Source organism: Pezoporus occidentalis, unplaced genomic scaffold (genome assembly GCF_034315485.1).
Source record: "Pezoporus occidentalis ecotype Australia unplaced genomic scaffold, CSIRO_AGI_Poc_V1 ctg161, whole genome shotgun sequence".
NCBI classification, from domain to species: domain Eukaryota; kingdom Metazoa; phylum Chordata; class Aves; order Psittaciformes; family Psittacidae; genus Pezoporus; species Pezoporus occidentalis.
In genome coordinates this window covers 549,406-569,379 of record NW_026913437.1, presented here as the reverse complement: position 1 = coordinate 569,379, position 19,974 = coordinate 549,406, and the positions used below count along the sequence as shown (strand labels likewise).

The 19,974-nt window shown below is 47.2% G+C and overlaps 1 long non-coding RNA gene across 2 annotated transcripts; it reads right to left on the bottom strand.

The window, feature by feature from the left end:
* Nucleotides 1-10,598: 10,598 nt before the first annotated feature.
* On the bottom strand, nucleotides 10,599-17,762 carry LOC134160592 (uncharacterized). 2 transcript variants are annotated; one of them, XR_009963622.1, is made up of 4 exons: nucleotides 17,504-17,762; nucleotides 14,543-14,662; nucleotides 12,290-12,423; nucleotides 10,599-10,693 (listed from the first exon to the last, which is right to left on the bottom strand). It is a non-coding gene; the product is annotated as an uncharacterized LOC134160592 (long non-coding RNA). The 2 variants fall into 2 exon arrangements; XR_009963621.1 differs by lacking the exon at nucleotides 10,599-10,693 and having other exon boundaries at nucleotides 11,128-12,423; nucleotides 17,504-17,725.
* Between the last annotated feature and the right edge of the window lie 2,212 nt (nucleotides 17,763-19,974).

Here is a 19,974-nt window from a genome sequence, read left to right as displayed (position 1 = left end):
TCCAGAGCCGAGATGCACCAGCCAAGCTGTGCAGTGATGGCAAAGGGGGGGTCTCACAAACACCCTCCCATTGCTGGGGCTGGCAGCAAGGGGCAACACTGCAGCCATCAGCAGGGGACATCAGCATGCTCCTATCTCTGGAGTGAAGGAAAGGGAGAGGGCGTATGGGAAGGTAAAGGATGTAAACGTTGGTCCTTGGGGAGAGAGGCTGAGAATGCCCTCGTGTTTGCTGATCTGCAAACCTTGTCAGAGGCTTTCAGCTCTCCCGGAGCACAGAAAGGAAGAGACAGATGCTGAGATAATTACTACCCTGGCAAAGAACTTATTCTTGTATCCAGAAGGAGAGTTACGGCCTCACAGCTGTCTCCAGGATGGAGTGAAAGCATTTTCTCCATGGTACATTGCAATGGCAATTAATTTTCTTGATAAGCTTAAACTAACCTTTATTTTAAAAAAGAAGATAACTTGTTGTACGAAGCATCTTCTAACCTGGCATTTACCAAGGACAATGGAATAAGCATTTGAAATGCAATTAAGGTACCTTCCCAGTGCCTTTGAAAGATGCTGCAGATCCAGAGGCCCCTCTTGCTCAGGATGACTCCGTGCTTCTCCTTCCACAGCATGTTTTGAAGTGCTCAGGCCTCTCAAGCCCAGCCCTTGGGGCCAAACCTTGGCACAGGCTCTGGAACAGGAAGCTGTTTCTCCTGGAGGGTTGAGCAGAGGGTTGGACCATTTTCCTGCATAGGCATGTGAAACAGGTTGAGTTCCTGCCTTCCAAACAGAATTCATCGGGAAGTCTTTCAGAAGAGTTCCAGTCTTTCTGCAGGTGATGAGAAAATGTTCAATTCTGAGGGCTCTCCCCTTGACCCTGGTGCTCTCCTCCAGTTTTAACAAAAGACATTTTCTCTACATTAACTTTCCTGAAGTGCTTTGAAAAGGAAGAATGCCATAGAAATGCTCAATAGCACGCTATTATACTAAATAATCCCTTTATCTTAATGGAAACAATATTTGGACCATTTTAAAGAATGCATTCTAGCTTTTTCATCAACAGAACCTTTGTAATAATACACAAGTAATTATTGCCAGGAACACGACAATATCTCATTCTAAATTACAATAGAGGAGGCAGCACCGAGCTGAAAGGTGCAGTCCATGGAAAAACTATCACTTCAGTCCTGCTGGTGCTTTTCTTTGGAAGCATTTAGTCAGGATTTAGCATACAACTGTGACCAGCTCCAAAGGAAAAGCAGGCAGAAGAGGTGGAACCCTTTGGGTCCTACCCTATGCACACAGCAATTAAGCTGCTGAAGGAAAGCTTTTCCCAGAACCATCCATTGGAAGGGACTTTAGCCAGGGTCTTATACTCTTTTTCTTTACTCCTACCAGTGGAAATAAGCTCATGCCAGAAGGAAGTCTGATACAGGAAGCACAGAGCAGGGCTGCTTTACCTGTGGGCACGTGTCCAGCTTGCAGCTGGGTCCTGAGGGCCCCGAGATGAAAAAACCTCTGCACTTGCACACTGGCATTGCACTGCTGGGAAGACCCATCCAGTGACCATGAGGTGCTTGGGCAGAGCCACTCTGGGCTGCGCAGGCTGAGCGTGCACTCAGCAGTGCAACGTGTGCCAATGTGGTGATGCTGTTCCCAGGGCACGGGCTGGGCTTTCACCAAGAGCTGAGCAGCAGATAGAATCATGGAATGGGTCGTGTTGGAAAGGACCTTAAAGCTCCTCCAGCTCCAACCCCTGCCACGGGCAGGGACCCCTTCCACTAGAGCAGCTTGCTCCAAGCCCCTGTGTCCAACCTGCCCTTGAGCACTGCCAGGGATGGGGCAGCCACAGCTTCTCTGGGCACCCTGTGCCAGCGCCTCAGCACCCTCACAGGGAAGAGCTGCTGCCAAAGAGCTCATCTCAGTCTCCCCTCGGGCAGGTTAAAGCCATTCCCCTTGGCCTGTCCCTACAGGCCCTTGTCCCAAGCCCCTCTCCAGGTTTCCTGCAGCCCCTTTAGGCACTGAGGGCTGCTCTAAGGTCTCCCCTTAAGGAGCCTTCCTAGCACAGGGTGTGCTAGCAAGGAGGGAGCCGGCCCTGCTCAGTGTGCTTCGTGTGCAACAGCACTGGAATACGCCAAGACAAATTCCATCAAACATTTCAGGAAGCTTATTTGCTGAGGATTTTCCTAAACAATGAGCCATAGTTAACAGCAAAAGGAGAAAGTTTTTAAGAGCCACAATCGCAGCTGGCAAAAGTCAGCATCCACCCAGGCAGTGGGAGCAGAAGGGAAGGGAATCACACAGGTTATCCCAGCTGCAACCACTAGCCCTGAAAGCATTATTTAATTGAAAGTTTTCCTGCCTTCATGTCTTTGACATGTAGCACACACAGCAACATGATAAAATACCTCCAGTCCCACCTAATTGTTTTGTGGGATGACCTGTCAAAGCATAATTAGATCATTCCATGCTTCGTTGTTACAGGGAAGCTTTGTGATCCCTGAATGTCAAGCTGTCACGGAGATAACCTCGCCTTTGAAATAACAGTGTGTTAAAATCAGGGGGGATTTATTACTGGCAATGCTCTTTACAGGCCGTTAGTGCAGAAGCACTGCAAGGCAATGGCAAGCCAGAACTGCAAGGCTCAGTAATGACAATACGCAGCAATAATTACCAACATGCGGGAAAATGGGATCTGATAGTGCAGTCCCTGTAGAAGTCGGCAGCACTGCAGAGAGCTTCCGAAGCCCTTGTGGAGCCCCACAGCATGCCCTGAGCTCTCTGCTTTAATAGTTGACCTCCTGCACTGGTTTCAGCTGCTCCAGCATGATATTTTTGGGGCTTCAGGTCTCTGCAAAACTATACTGCTGGATTTTAGATGAACACGGAAAGTCTGGATAAGACTGCTTACCGGGGGAAATAGCTTACAGTATCACTTTAGGCAAAGAGACCTATGGGAGAAGGAATTGTTTTAGATAAATAACTCCTGCAAAAGTGTAAGGAGAGCCTGGGATAAACTGATAAGAGAAAACAAACTGTATAAACACAGATGTTTTAACAGACAAAACCATCGGGCAGTCAAATCAGTCACGGAGGCGACCAGAGGGCTATCAAACACGCTGTGAGATGCAAAGCAGGTAGGCTGATGTCCGCAGGGCCAACGCAGCCACCCCATCCCACTGCCCAGGAAACCTGCCTGTGCCCGCTCTGTGGCACTGCTGCTGTCCTCCATGGTGCATAGCTATGTCCATTGGGATGCTCAGCAGCCTGGGGACTGGGTATCCTGCATCCCACCTCGGCCACAGACATTAGGAGGAGTCCTGGGATGTGTCTTTGAAGAAACCCAACCTGGTGATGATGATCTTTGGTGATGGAGACCCTGCAGCCATTGCAAGGGGTTTTTGCCCTGACTGTCAACAATTTGCAACCTGCTTTCCACCTGAATTTACCTATTTTAGAGATGGAAGAACTCTGCTGAACCACCCAGCTGCCTTCCTCCAGCGCAGTCATCAACTGGGATTCAAAGTTAACCTTCAGTGTGATCCATGAAATGAGGCAGCTCTCACTAACTCCAGGGGGCCGTTTCTCAGAGCTGATCATTCCCATATCTCTATTCCTACGGTTTGCAACTTTTTCTCCATACTGTCTGAAACGTGGACGCCAGAAACGAGCCCAGCACCCAGCAGCCGTGCACCAGTGCCAAACCCAGAGGTAATACAACCTCCCTACTCCTACTGCCTGCTATACTTAGCCATACACGCAAGGAATCTTACTGGTCTTTCAGCTGCAACCACGAGTGGGAAGTCACATACATTTGGTTTTCCACCATCCCTTTCCCGAGTTTCTTCTTCCTGAGAGTCTCCTCCTGCACAAGCCTGACCTACATCCTTTGTTTCTAAATGCTTGACCTTGTATTTGCATGCCTTGAAATGCATGTTTGTCTGCTTGCCCTTGGCATAGCTAGCTGCCCAGGTTGTGTATTAGTCTCTCTCCTTGTTTACCACTTTTCCAATCTTCAAATCACTTCAGATCACTTGGGAACCTTATCAGTACTTTCAGAATATTATTTTCCATACTGTAGATAAAAATACTGCAAAAAAAAAGAAAGTATAGGAACAAGAGCTGATCTTTCAGAAAAGAAATTAGATAAACAGCTTTCATTTTGGGCATTGGCTGCCACTATTTCAACCATTTAATGTGTGCCCTAAGAATTAAACATCATTCTTGATCAATAGCGAAAACTTGTAAAATCATAAATGCTTACAGATGTCTACATATCCAAGGTCAATACTATTGCTTTTACTGACCCCCTGTGTAATCTAATAGGAAAGCAACACCATGTTAATGTTCTCACAGCCCTGCATTGACTGATATGAATTATCTCATCTTCCCTCAGCACTTTAGTCCCCAGAATATGCCCTTTTATGACTTGACCCAACATCACGCCCCAGTCCTGTCACTCACCTTCCCTGAGCGCTTGACAGATGAGAGCTCTTTTCTCCAGGCTCTTGGAATTGCCCCTGATTTATAAGTTCAGTGATTTCTGTTCAGCCTCATGAATCAGGGCACCTTTTGAGAAAACAGCAAAATTCAAGTTGTTTTAGGACCTCCTTGGGTCTTGAATGCTTCCAGGGATGGGGCATCCACCACCACCCTGGACAACCTCTGCCGGTGTTTTACCACCCTCATTGTAAGGAATGTCTTCCTCACATCCAGCCTGAATCTTCCTCTTTTAGTTTAAACCCATCACCCCTCCTCCTGTTACAGCAGGCCCTGCTTAAATGTCTCTCCCCATCTTTGGTATTCAGTTCAGGGAGGGTCTCAGGTGAGGTTAAACCATGACAGCCTCATTTTTAATAGGAAGGTAAACACCCACCAGGTAAAGGGCTGTGAATTCTCTAACACTTGGAGCTTCTGCTTTGAGATGTCAAGTAATAGCTATGGCTTTTATCAAGCTCAAGAAATGTGACTTAATGCAACACAGCAGAGGGACCCTCCTCTCCTTAGGATTTCTAGACCAAGCTACCAGCCAGATCTCATCAAATGCAAAGCCCAGGCATCTCTCAACCTTACCCAGCTGTTGAAGAGGGCTTCCAGGCAGTTCACATCCCCTCACGCTGTTCTTACACTCCTCATACGTTGCATTCCTTCTGAACTGCTGTTCTCATGGGGTCAGTGGTTTCGTTTGCTTCTTTCTGATGCTTCTAGTGTACATGACCGACCAGCTGATCAGCAGCTGGGGTGTCTCTTGCCCTTTGCACATGCAACAACAAGGCTACAACTTTGTGCCACGTTTTTCAGCAGGGAAGTTATTGATATTTATAGCAGTGATATAGCAGATCATTTGGACATGGGAAAGAGACAGAAAATCAATTAGCATCAATACATGTCTTCAGACTGTTAACTTGCTCGTACAAATACAAACGACATTCCCTCTCAACACCTCACGGTGCTCAGGAAGGGAGCAGACCCCGACACCCTCCACAGGGATTTGGAAAACAGGAGGGAACACAAATGGAAACTTCTGGAAGCAAACAGCAAGTTCTTTGCACACAAGCAGTGTGATGGCCTCAGCCCTAAGCGGAACTAACAAAGCACCAGCAGCATAACAACAGAGCACAAGCACTAAAACTAAGCCATAAAAGAAGCATTACTAATTCACATGGCCAGCATGGCTTTTCTGCCCTTCTTCTGCTCTGGCAGGGATGGGATGCATACAGTGGGCAAGATGCAACACCCTGCCTGTGTCTTCTAAGCCCACTGCAACCAGACGTCCTGTACCCACTGTTCTACGCTAAGCCTCCTCGTCTGATCCAGGAACGGCAAAATTTCCTGTCCCCAGGAACCCAGAACCACAAGCCAAAATTCTCCTGCGGCCAAGGGAGGGCCAAGAAGATGGTAGGGTCTCACACATGCAGGGGGAGATGCTAAAGCTCCTTAGATGCCCCTTGCCATCATGCTGCTTGTCGTATGTATGACACAGGTATGATCATCCCTGCTGCACAGCAAAGCAGTGCTTAATGTCCAGATACTCCAGCAGGCTTTTTGATAGGAAATATTCCAATCTGGAGGAGGGGGTGGGTGAGATATACTGGTTGTCTCCATGCAGATAAATCTGGGATTTCTAGAAGCTGTAAAGCTCTGCTGCTAAGCTCAGGGAGCTGCACAAAGCAAACCTCCAAGGAGCCGTGTGGTGCGATATGATATGAAACCAGTTCTTTTTGAATACCATCTAAGAGTGAGAGCATTCCCACTGGAGCTACACATAGGTGAAGCAACTGATCCATACAGGAGGGAGAAGCACAACAGAGCAAGCAAACAACATCCCCATGCTGTGATACCCGCAGATGACACTGGAACCTGCTAACACCCTGTGTCCTGCTAGGCATCCCAGCATCCTGAGCTGCAAGGAGGATGGACAGTGCAAACAGAGTGCAAGACCATGGGCTATCATCTTTAGGGGGGGGACCAAGCATGTGTTGAGGGTAGTCAGCATCTGCAGCAATTCAGGTCTCACCTTCCAGCCCAGGCTTTTCTCCTTAGCAAGTCCCTCCCTGCTTCCCCAGGGCTCTGTCCCTTGTGAGCACAATCCCTCTCCTTAGGTGAGGCACCTCACAGCCCCCGTGGGAAAGCCCGTACTCACACATCCAGACTAAATCCCTCTTCATCTGGAAGCCAAGACGGAGCTTGGCAGCAGTCTTGGCAGGATGCAGGCACACGCTGCCACGCTCCGAGCCGCCGGGCTTTCCCCAGGGATGGATGCATCCCACAGGAGCTGAGTCACGACGCAGACACGTTCACGTCTGTCGACTCCCGCCTTGGCTCTTGCTCTCTGAAGCTAAAACAAGCCCTTGCTGAATCCTAATCCTACTCGATCTCCCCCTTCCTAGATGCAGGCAGTGGCAAAGAGCCGCACTGTTTGGTCTGGAGCAGGACGAGGGCACAGTCCCAGCAGGAATATGACTGTGCATCCAGTGGATGTGCAGGGGCTGCTCTGCACACACCAAGGAGCTCAGGGAGGGATGGGATGGGATGTCCCCTTTGCCTCAGTTTCTTCAAGCCACATTGCTCCTGGCACCCCCACCAAGTGCTGGGGCTTGTACTCAACCTGCTCCCACTCCCTTCCCTGCAGGCACTGACCCACACACCTCAGACAGGCTGACCTTCAGAGGCCCCTCAAAGCACAGTTCACCGTGTCTCAAGCTGGCTGTCCCCAAACCAATGGCCTTTGAAATATACATATAAATGTTTTAAAAGAGCTTCCTGCAAACATCTGAAGAATTCTCTGGTCCAGGCCCAAGATGCTCCTGACGGATACCTTCCTACACCAAATCCCTGCAGCCCCGGTTCAAACCGGGCATCTCATCATCCCCAGCATTTGGTGATTCACCAGCCTGAGCACACACTAGGCAATTCTGCATACGTCTACTGTTCCTGTTGTCTGTCTCCTTGTGCACAGACAGAGAGAGAGGGAGCAGAGATCTCTGACAGTGGGCAGATTAATAATACATTTATTATCTCCATGCATCATGAGGAAGAGGAAGAGCCATAATTCAAGAGCCTCCCTGAGAGTTTTGTAAATTCTTCACGATAGGAGACAAGAGCAGGGAAGGAGCTTTTGTGCTTCAACTCCTTAAAGCTAGTGCCACTCAGTATTTTAATGTAACATTTAGAAGGCGCACAAAGAACTGCATGCACCATAAATACAAAGTGAAGATGTTAAACCAGTCAATACAACCAGGGCGTCGTTTTTCATGAGCTCTCAGGATCAGGAGATGGCAGCAAAATGTGGGTCTCTGTGGCGATGGTGGCTCCTCAGTATCTTCAAGAAAGAGCTTTTTGAGTACCCATAAAGGGTCCGAATTGGAGCGCATCTCCACAGGGAAACCACCTTGGTGCTGGTCTGAGGGACCAGGGAAGGTCTGGTTCCTCTGCACTGCCCTTCTCATGGAGATGCATCTGCTCCGCAAGTGAAACCCGTGCTTTGTTTAAGGCAAAGAGCTAGGTCTGAATAGGCAAGGCAGAAATCTGATAACCCAGAAGGAACTGGCATTACTTCAGGGCTTGCAGGCAGGAGCATGGCAGCACCTTCCCAGAGGGGTTTCTGTTCCCATCTCCTCTTTACCTCTCATCTTTCTGAAGTTTCCCAGTGCCTGGGTGAAGAGGATGAGGCAGGGGAAGTGCTCACTGCATTTCCTGTCCATTCAAACACTGGTATTCCCATTTAGGAAAGGAAATCACTAGTTTAAAAGCCTGTTTCTCACAGTCCTTTTTCTTTGCACATTCACCTACTTTCAAGCAAAGGGGAGAGGAAGATGAGATTTTCTGATAGTGGCTTTGCTTTAAATACCTGACAGGTAGGTACAAACCAGGGCGATAATGAAGGCATGTTGGTGTATATTAATCACAGAGAAAAGCCCAGGCTGAGACTGGTAATTTATGTCTCTTTCTTCACTCTTCTTTTGAAACCTCAAGAAGAGAAAAATGTAGAGAAATCAGGATAAAAGTTACTATTGAATGTCAGCATTCCAGAGAGCAGACCTGAGCAGTTCCTGCTTTCCCTAGGGCTGCACAAACAGGAGCAAAACCAGCAAAACAAGAACAAACCCCAGGATAAGCTATGGAGACAGGGATGAGCTGGGAAACGCTGAGCTTCTGGCTTGGCTGAGAAGTCCCCAAGCTAACCTGGCCAAGAAATTGCCTTTCAAATGCACAGTTTGGCCCAGAGGTTGAGGAAAGCAGCATGGGGAACGCTCTCGACTTCCCTAATGGGCAGTACTGAGCTCAGTCCACAGGCACTGCCAGCCTAAGAACTAGCATCGCTTTTCTTTTCCAAGCTACTGATAACAGTGACAGAGCAGGGTAATGATTTTGTACCCACAGGCAGCATAAGCCATGCCCATAACTTACCAAAGACAATCCCTGGAGTGCGTGTGACCTCATGGGATAACCTGCCAGGGATGGGGCAGCCACAGCTTCTCTGGGCACCCTGTGCCAGCGCCTCAGCACCCTCACAGGGAAGAGCTTCTGCCTTACCTCCAACCTGAACTTCTCCAGGCTGAACAGCCCCGATGTTCTCAGCCTGTCTCCATATGGGAGGTGCTCCAGCCCCTGATCATCCTTTTGGCCTCCTCTGGACTTGCTCCAACAGCTCCATGTCCTTCTTATGTTGAGGACATCAGAATTGCAGACGGTGCTGCAAGTGGGACCTCACGACCGCTTGCCACATGCCATACCAGATAACCAGGTACCATAAGGATGGCCAAAAAAAAAACCTTTTAAAGGAACTGAATTTAGCTAAGAATGTAAGCCATAGTTTTCAACCTACCTACATTATTGGGAACTCTCACAGTCATGACATCATAGCATTATGTAGCCTCATATATGCTCATGTAGATACTGGTATGACATGATGTGAGTCAGCAGAGCTGCCGTTCCACTGGCATTTCAATTATCAAACTCCTTTGCAGAGATTAATAACACAGCTCATGCTTTAAGCCAAGAAGCAATTCCCCCCCCCCTTCGAAATTTCATTAAAGTCTGCTGATAGAGGAAAAAGCACAGTGACTTTTTTGTAGTTTCAGAAACTACTCCCATACTCTCTCACTATAGAGAAATTTTTGCTCCAAGCAATTAGTTCTTAGCTGGGACTGGTCCTTCCTCATCTTTAACATTTCAAAGAAAACACAGATCCTACATAGCCCAAATACCACTGCAGGAAGTCTGTGCAGCAGCAGTGATTCTCCCACTGTAGCAATGGCTACAGTCTGTATGGCAGAGCTGTAGGTATTATATCCAATATTGACCATACCTCTTGCTGGATAGAGCCAATTCCAAGTGAAATTACACATGAAGCCTTAATTCTGCACGTGCGTTTATAGGCATGAGCTGCACTGTGGAGTTGGATGGGTCTGAGATGCTGTCCCTAAGCACGTCAGACCACTGCATTCCCTGCCTGTTTTCCATCAAAATAATGGTTACAGACTATGAGCAAAATATGTTGCTACACCACCTCACATCAGTCCATTATGCCAACCAAGCGTTGCTGTGATTTACTACCCACAGTGTGCTCAAAACGGTGGAAAGAAAACATCATTTGTGAGAAAGAGATCTTTCTAGCAAGTCACGGAGCACTGACTGAGGCCATGTTCGGGAATCACTTCCCAGCCTCTGTCCCTACCAGACCTTCTTCCCAAAGCTTTCTCCTTACGCAGGCCGCGCTCACACAGGATAACCCTGGTCCACCAAGCAAGCAGGGACTGGGTTAGCAGCCAAGTCTCATGTAGTGCATTCCCAGCACTGGTTTAACCCCTCACTCTAAAGAGATTTTGCTATTGTGTGATGCCCTTTACAAAAGCTACCAACCTCAGGGAGATGCCACCAGCATTATTTCCAAACCCTGCTGCCCTGCACTGAAGAGCTGATGTCTTTTAAAGACACCCCTGTGCCTCTTCTAAGCCAAATTTATCAGGTGGATTTGGAATATTCCCCCCATTTTTATTCCCTCCCCCTCCCCAACATCTCTGTGTTCCCTCCGAGGCATTCCCCTGCCAAGCAGCAGGATTGCAGAAACCATCATATTTACCTGAAGAGAAATTGAATCATAGCATTATAGGATTTCCATCCGTAAGCATTCAGTGCTCAATTTCAGCATGTTTTCTCCTGCTTTGCTTTAATGGTCAATAGAAAGATTCCACAAGACCTTGATAGGATAAAAACGAAACTTGTTAACATAACAACAGCATCTCAGGGAATTCATTTTGAACCAAGAGGGCTTTCTGCTCCTTCCAAGCTGCCTCAGCAGCTTAGTCCTGAGTGCTGCTGGCAAAGACCACATCGCATTCTCCTAGCAGAGTCCCAGAGGAAGGGTCCAGAGCCATCTGTAAGACAGCGATTCACATTTATTAGGTGAAAAGATGGCTGCATACACACAAAATTACCCCTCCTTCTATTAACAAAGACCTACAAAACACAGCATAAGGTCAAAGGCAGAGATACAACGCCAGACGCTTTGTAACATAGACGAGGGTGGGGATGGCAGCCAATGTCTTTCCTGTGAAGACGAAAATCCCAGAATAGGGAATTCCGTCCTAGGGCCGCCACCCACACGCTTCACTTCTGACATTTACCCAAGCTTTTAAGCAACGTGGCCGCAAGCAAAGGCTGCTCAACTGCAAGACCACAAACACTCTTCTTTGTCCGATGAGAAGCCTAAAGCTGAGAGCCAACAGATCCATCATGGTTCTCGCCAAGCCACGGCGTGGCTCAGCAGTGCCACTCACGGCCAGCCCGGCTCTGCTGCCTGCGCAGTGTGATCCAGCCCAGCTTTAGCAAAGGCAAAGCAGCGTTTTTAAATCCCAACCCGAGTGTACTTTAAGGAGTACAGTAGCTGGTTGTTTGCCTAATTAAACTATTAAATTAGGCTGCAAAACAAACATTTGGAAGTTTCAAGCAAGACAAAGCCATGAATACTAAGAACTTCCCAACTTAGCGTGATTGATTACACAAACAAACCATATGTATTGAAGAAGTGTTATGAAAAAGCATCACTTTCGTCAGATTTTAAGCGAACAGTTGCAGAGTGGGAAGGGGGAAAATTAATTAATTACACCCTGAAACATTTCGCTGATTGAATCCGTGGCCCCAGCACTTGTAAGGTCATCAAATGATAGATTAACGCTGAGCGGAGTATCACAAATGGTATTTGCGCTGGGAAGGTCATTATATGAGATGTCAGGTCATGTAAATCACAGGAAACAAATAGAAACATCCATCAGAAAATGCAGATAGTCATTACAGGCAGCAGAGAGGAGTTAAATTATTATGCAAAATATTTTTGACTATTAAAATACAAAGAGGTGACCCAAAATTGTCCTTTAAATGAACATAAACTACAAGCACTCTGACAGGGGGGTTTGTTATAGATGTTTCATCTCTTCAGGATACCATGTCTGCAAACAGTACCCAGAAAACAAAGGAGAGGGGGAAGAGGGGGGGAAAAATCCAATATTTGGCTCTTCAGATCTTTTCTGTTATTCAGGAGAGAACTTTCTTTCCACATGTGAATAATCAATGCAAGAGAGGAAGGAATAGACTGTAATTACTGTATGCAAGTCATTCGTTACAGACCCTGTCTGCTCGGAGGGAACAGAAGCAAGTGCTGCTGCTTGACAAGCAATTGGATTTCTTTCTTAGGGAGATGCACTAAACAGTTTGGCAGAAATCTGTGGGTGCTCATGAAGAGGAAACCAAGCAGCAGGAGATACCAAACCAAATGGCCAGGCAGGAACTCACTCACCCATTCCCAGCACAATCCATGACTCCAGGAGATGGACCGGAATCTGCTGGCGTCCATTTCCTTGCTTATTAAACTAAACCCTTGGTTGTCCTTCTTATTTCTTCTTCATTTGCTCAGTGAAGCCCACTTCATACCTGTTAACAGGACAGATAAGAGGAGTTTTGGTTCGTCCAAAGCAAAGTCTTTCTTTAGGAACAAATCCTTTCTTTACAGCATCTAAGCACTCAAACCATAACTAATATTTATAGTTTTGAAGCACTGTAAATTACAACCAAAGTATAATTTCCTCACTTTAAATGCAAATACAAACATCTTTTTCACTTCTGAAGAGCTCAGTGACACAGTATTTAAAGGACACCATTTTAGAGCAATATTATAAGGAAGACCAGCAGGTCAGAACGGAGTTTTGGGACCCTTCAATCTGATTTTCTTGGTTGGGCTTATAAAAGATAAAGTCAGATCTGGTGGTTCGTGTTTTGAGATGAAACACAGGCATTTGGTGCTGAAACCCCTCAAAAACACATCTATATCCTCTAGACCGCTTTGGAAAATCACAGCGCATCTTCCTGAGTGATGCAGGTTGCTTCCAGCAGCCACAGGTTAATGTCTAATGAGTCACATCTCCTTTTAGGCTTGTTCCATCTCTCACTATTGTAAATCACTTTAATTTCTTTTTATGAACACCACGTAAGAAGGCAGGCACTGAAAATTACAAATAATAGCTCAAGGTGTGATTTGTGAATAGCAAACGCAATATCCCTTCCATTACGTGGAAGGTGTTTGCATGATGAAAAGGAAGAACTGGACCTTACAATGAAGCAGAATAAAGCAGATTTATTGAATCTTTTACCATCTTAAAAAATGTTTACAGTGTTACTAATGTAAGATTGATTGATAGCAACCATACAGTTCTTCTATGGCTGCTCTGCAGTGAGATACAGGAGTATGTTCCTAACTTTCCTTAGGATCATGGGAATGGTTTGGGTTGGACATTAAGATCACCCAGTTCCAACCCCCTGCCATGGCATGGCCACCTCAGGCTCTGTCCAATTTGGTCTTGAACACTGCCAGGGAGGGAGCATTTACCACTTTCTCTGGGCAACCTTCCTTATACCCAACCTGAGCTTGCCCTGTTTCAGTTTGAACCCATCACCCCTTGTTCTGTCACTACAGTCCCTGATGAGGAGCCCCTCTCCAGCATCCTTGTAGCCCCTGTTCAGACACTGGAAGCTGCTCTGGGGTCTCCACACAGTTTGTCTTCTCCAGGCCGAACAGCCCCAATTGCCTTGGGTAGCAAGCTGTGAATGCCCAGCCACTGCCAATGTCAGTACATTCTGTGCTGCCAGTATAAATTGCCGAGTCTCTTTGCCACCAGATAATGGAGTACAATTCCAGTAAAATAAACACTATTCCAGCCCTAAAAGAAACTGCATCTGCTGGTGATGCCTTTTTTTACTGAGGCACAAAAGGGGGCTGTGACAAGGAGCTGAACACGGTTGTTAGAGATGCAGGGAGCATTTCTTGAGTTCACCCAGAGACAAAGGAGGAAAACACTGTGGGATCCAGTTCCTTCTGGCCACGTGTTTGGGAAGTGTTGCGACTACAGCTATCGCAGGGAGCCTGGAGTTAGCACCTGGGAAAGCCGCTGGCCTGGTGAGCAGTGAGCCCAGCACTGGCATGTAAATGATGCTCTTGCAGAAATGCTGAGAAGGGAGGAAAGTCAGGATGGTACAATAGAAATGGAAGAGCAAGGGGGTGGGATTAAAATCAGCTTCTGCGCCATTTTGCATCAGGAAAGGCTCTTGACCTTGTTAGAGATGGTGGCCTTGAATGCCCACGAGCCCTGGTAAGTGCAGCTGAGTGGGAAAAACATTTCCAGCCTCAGAACAAGGGTATGTTGGTGGAGGTCTTGTTACACGCTGGGTTATTTGCCTTGCCAGACCTGCATCTGAACCTCCTGGCACAGCACCACCACTGGGAGCACTGGGGCAATATCTAGGATTAAGTCTCCGTGGAGGTTCTTGTGTGATGATGTGATGTGCCTCTGGGAAGCAGTGACTGGAAGCAGGGAGCCAGCACAGCCCAAGGGTCCCCCCCCAGCTCTCCCCAGCACCCCGTGGCTGAGTGCTGGCACAGACATCCCTGCACACCTTGCGATGCACGGCTTAGAGTGATGACACCAACCCATGGGGGCTGAAGGGTCTCGATGCTACGACATGGTGAGGCTTAATATAGAATTCCAGAGGAGCTCACCTGGTGACATCTTTATCTTGAAAGCAGCAGCAGCCAGTGTGTGCTATTTTCAGCTCTGCAGGCTTGTTTTGAGCATCTCCCCCGCTGTTTCTCAAGTCAAAGCCCCAGACAAGTTCAACCCTAAGGGGGAAACCAGCGATGCCTCATGTGAGCACAGAGAAATGTGCCTGGAGCAGGGAAGAAGACGCCCCAGCACATTCCCAGGTGGGAGATAGGACCTCCAGCACCTTACGTGGTCCAGCTGCCCTCACCCCTTTGGACAGGCAGGGGTTATCCCTCTCTATGATGGAGGTAACACCAAGAGCGGTGCTGGAGCATCCTGCCCTATGCCTGCCCTTCTCACCCCAGACATGCAATAGCAATAAGACTATCATCGCATTATTTTAAACACAGAAGGCTTATGAGACTAAATCAGACCTGAAATCACCGCTGTGGTTTCGCAATAAGCCTGAGCCCTGCTGAAGAGCTGTCGTGGCTTCTGGTCGAAATCCCCATTTTAAAACCACTTTTGTGGTTCCCCCATGCAAGCAGCTCAGTTTGTAGCTCCACACCACGAGGCAGCGTGGCCTGCCAAGCCAGCAGAGGCTCTTTCCCTTTAATGACAGCCATCTGCAGGTTCCTATAACTTAGCAATGTTCCCAGCTCTGATTTATGGAGGGTGCTTAGCTTTACAGTATAATCTTTACCATTTTACAGGGTTCCCTTTTTCTCAGTTAAATGTTGTTTTCTGAATAATTCCAAGCTGCCAGGAGGTTTACAGGGAAAACTGAAATGAATCTCTCCTTGCTTTTATTTACTCCTATTTGAGTACTGTGTTTCTGCATCCATTTTGGAGATTTACAGTGGTATTAAGGTTCCTTCCCTCATCCTCATTTTATAGATTTCTGCTGCAAGCATTTTGAAAGCCAGGAAGCTGACAGGAAAATTAGGAAACGAGATAGAATGTTCCTGTTCCCTCCAGTGCCCTGATGAGGAAAAGGAGAAGAAAAAGAACCTGAAGGCATAATAAGTAACTCCCTATATCCCGGATTCCCCTCCCAAATGTTGGCACCTCCTTCAGGCATCCCACTGCATCCCAACCTGCCAGCACTGCTCTGACCTCGGGAATGCTGGTCTGTTCAGTGGCTGGGGGAGGCTCCAGTGATCCGAGTGGCAAGTACGCAGGTTAACTGTTAATCTAATTTTATGTTACTGCATGGACCTGACTTAAGCCTTTCCAACCAAAACAAGCCTGCCGAGACTCGCAAAGGTGCTGCTTACCTAGTGATGAGCAAGGGCTGCTCATCTCATGAGAGCTTGTACCACCTCCTGCCAGTGACAGCCTCATCCAGGTGCAGATTTCTGCTCTGTTGTAGGTGTTAGTTGATGCAGGCAAAACAAAAACGCTGGAAATGATCCTGGCTCACTAAGTTACCCATTTCTTTTGCTTTCTTCCCATCTTGGATTACAACGACGGGTATTTTATGTACTTTATCCTGCTCCTGTTTCCAGTGATGCGTTGCCTAGGGATGGGGTTTTACTTGCTCATTTTACCCCAGATAAGGCTGATTTTCCACCTGCCTCTGAAATCTGACTCACCCATTTTGTGTGATGCATTAGCCTCCATTCAGGCTGAGAACAGGTATTTCCATTTAAGCAGAGAGAACACCCATTCTATCATTCCTGTGCTTTATGGAAACACCTGTGAAACAAAGCAGCCCAACACAGCAAAATGCTGAATTGCCCAGGAATTGGAATGCTAAAATTGCATCCTAGAAAAAAACCCATTTCCATTCAGCCCAGGGAGATTGAAAGAGATTTAAAGTATCATTTTGTTTTCAGGGACTGAACCTCTATACAGCATAAAATATGACTTTATATTAATACATGATATGATATACAAATAAAAACAAGCCAAACTTTTTACTGTGCATGTTCTTTACATCTGTGGGGTTTTATACATTAAGACGTATGCTTGAAACTCATTTAAATTAGAAATTACTCTCACAGAGTGACTTGCACTTTGATTTGACACCTGATGTTCTGACAGGCAACAGGGGATTTTCTAATGCTGTAAGTACATGGGGTATAAAATCTAAAGATGAAAATGGAGGGGAAAATGCAATAGAAATAGAACAATGACAAAGTGAAGAAAGACCAAATGGGCTCTGGCTGCAGCATGGGGTGCAGCTGTCCTAGGGAGCCAGCCAGCTGGGCAGCGGGCAAGGAGACCAGGCAGATGTCTGGCTTCTGCTGCCGGCTTTGATGGCACTGACACGTTCCCACCGAGCATCCTGATCTGATGGAATCAGCATTTTCCAACAGAAAGGGGCTCATGAAATTGTTCTGCTGGAAAATCAGTGACCCATTCCACTTGTGGCTGATCATGGGATCAGAGAATACCTCGAGTTAGAAGGGATAAGGATTGGAAAGTGCAGCTCCCTGCTCCTTGGACTCTGACAGGCTTGGTGCTGTGGGGAGCCTGTTGCAGTTAACCACCCTAATGTCTAATCTGAACCTCCCTGATGCAGCTTCATTCCATTTCCTTGTGTCCTACCACTGCTCACCAGACAGGAGATCAGCAGCTCTCCCTCCACTGCCCACCTTGAGGAAGGAGCAGACTGCAATGAAGTCCCCCCTCAGCCTTCTCTTCTCCAAGCTGAACTAACCAAGCAATCTCAGCCACTCCACCTAAGCCTTACCCTCAAGGCCTTTCACCATCTTGCTTGTCCTGCTCTGGACAGACCCTAAGCTAAGCATTGCCCTTCAAAATAAGTCCATAAATAAATAAACAAGCCTGCTTCCCTCTTGCATTCAAACCATGCTCATCCCTGCCCACCTCCACAGCACTCAGGATACTGCAGACCTCTACCCTTTCCCCTTCAGTCATGCTCTTCCCAAGCAAAAGCCCTAAATACATTGAGCTTTCCTATCACAGAGGTTGGTACCTGCATATAATGAGATCTGCTGTTGTCCTCCTACGTTCTCCTGTTTCTGCAATGGGCAACCAGACCTTCATGGAGGATTGGATGTACACAGCGATGCTCCTCATTCTTGGAGCCTTCCGCCATCCTCCCCTCCCTGTGGCCATGAGGATGGTGCCAGCATTTGGAGGGGAGAAGCCACACAGCTGCATTTTCTTTCTTAAGGGTAATTGCTAATTCAAAGCCCATCATTGTTTATATGCAGTTAGACCTGGTCTAACAGGGGCATTAATTTGCACTTATCAGCACTGAGTTTCACCTGCTCATTCTTGTCACCCAGGCACGCACTTCTCTAAGATCCTAAAGCCTCTGCTTTGGGCCTGGCTTCCCTGGACAAATCTGTCACCTGCAACCTTCACCATCTCACTGCTCACCTCTTGTGTCCAGCTCATTTCTGAATATGCTGCCAGTGTCTAGCAGGTACCTGCAGGATTTCTACTCTAATTTCTGCCCACAGTACAAACTGACATAGGGCTTTATTCCTACTCCTGGTTTCCTACCTGTTGCCAGTCCTTAGAAGATTAATCTTGTGAAAGCCTAGTCCCATTAAGGCTTTTTGGTGATTCTTTTGAGTCCTTCAGCCCTGCTGGCTTGCTTTCTGGTGCATTTGCATACTTCTGGTAAGCATTAAATGAGCAATCTCTGCTTGTAGGTAGTGTTGAGGCAACTTTTCTTCTTTCCAATTTCTTCTTAATCTGCTTCCTCATTCTTCTCCAGCTTAATTTAGAATGAAATAGAGCTGTGGCAGGGTGGGTTCTTTTTCATAGGGATGCTGAATTTGATAACAGTCACTACTAGAGCAGCTCATCAGCACTTACACCTTGAATGAGGTCCTCAGGAATCAGTCAAGAGCTGCTTCTCCTCACCTGAGCTCTCTAAAGAGTCTCAAAAAGAAAAGGTCACTTAAGGTCTTTCAAAAGCATGACCCCACATGACACAACCAACTCTTATGCTGAAAACTGGATCACAGAATCATGCAATAGTTATGGTTGGAAAGGACCTTCAGATCATCCAGTTCCCTTTATTAGCACAGGGACACTTGCTTTGCATGAACTCTGGAAGTCTGTAGGGTTTAAAAGATGTTCAAAAGCTGCGGCAGGAGGAAGCTGGGAAGGAGGCTTCAAGTCTACCTTGGCAAACCCAAACCCCCACCACAGCAGGGAGGGTGCAGCGTCCATCTCCCAACTGGTGCTGCCCCGTATTGACCCATTTGGAATGGGAATTGTTTTTCCTAGAATCACACTGTTAAGCCTTTAGGATCACCAAGCAGTTGTGTGCTCCTCAGCAAAGCTGGAGCTTTCTCCATCTCATGTTTGGCTGCGTCCAGAGGTCCTATGAGCAAGCCAGGAGAGATGGGTAAGGGGCTGCCTGCACCGGGAAGCAGGCAATGAAATACTATACAAATCCTTTCTAGTAAATCAGATTTAATACTTCTATGCTATTACAAGCTCCATTGAAAACAGTGCAAAAACTCTTAGTAAATCTGTCCCCTAGGTGCCTTATGTCTGTATTTATTCTGTCTTCTGAAATTCATTCATTTACCAAGCTCGGTTTTTGCTTCTGGGTGTTAGTTTTTATCCAACATGATTTAATTTTGTACTGGGGATTGGGTTTAAAGCTTGCACTATGATATCTAAATAAGTTCATTAAATGCTCTAAGTTTCTCTGGTTACAAGTATAAATTCATCAGCATGGAAATAATGACATCTTAAACCTATTAAATTTAAAATATCTCCGTGCTCAACCCCAGAGCTCAGACATGCCAGCCAATGATAATCAAATGCCACCCAACCACTCAAAAATTCCAGGGAAGAGAAAATGAGCTGGTTTGAGGATGCCTGCAAGGCAAATCAGGCTGTCAAAATCCTATCATTCTTGGGAGGAATTTACATAGCTCATATTAAACTCAGCAGAGGGACTGGAAACCTGGAGCAATTAAATGCTGGGAGGAGGGGGATGCTGGATAAGCTTTAGCCAGGTGGCCCCTGCAAAAGAAAGAGGTGCAGAAAGGTCCCCAGGAGGAACTGGGGTGCCCTGGGAACTGGGGAAGGGCCAAGCTGGGCTCCTGAGAAGGGGAGAGAAGCCACTTGTCAGGGGATGGATGGATGGGTGGATGGATGGATGGATGGATGGATGGGTGGGTGGGTGGGTGGGTGGGTGGATGGATGGATGGATGGATGGATGGATGGATGGATGGATGGATGGATGGATGGATGGATGGATGGATGGACGGACAAGGGAGGAGGACAGAAATCTCTCTTGCTTGGGGATAGCCCCTTGGCTTCCCACTGAGCATGCTGCTTCCTCCCTGTGCACAAGCTCATGGGGCTATACATTGTCCTGTCCTGCTGCCTCACAGCAAGGCTCTCTGCACACACATTTCTCCCAGATTTCACCTTATTTCCATAAAGAGGACTGGAAGATGCCCCCAGACCTGCCTATTTGCTCCTTGCTCCATGGCAGGTGGCT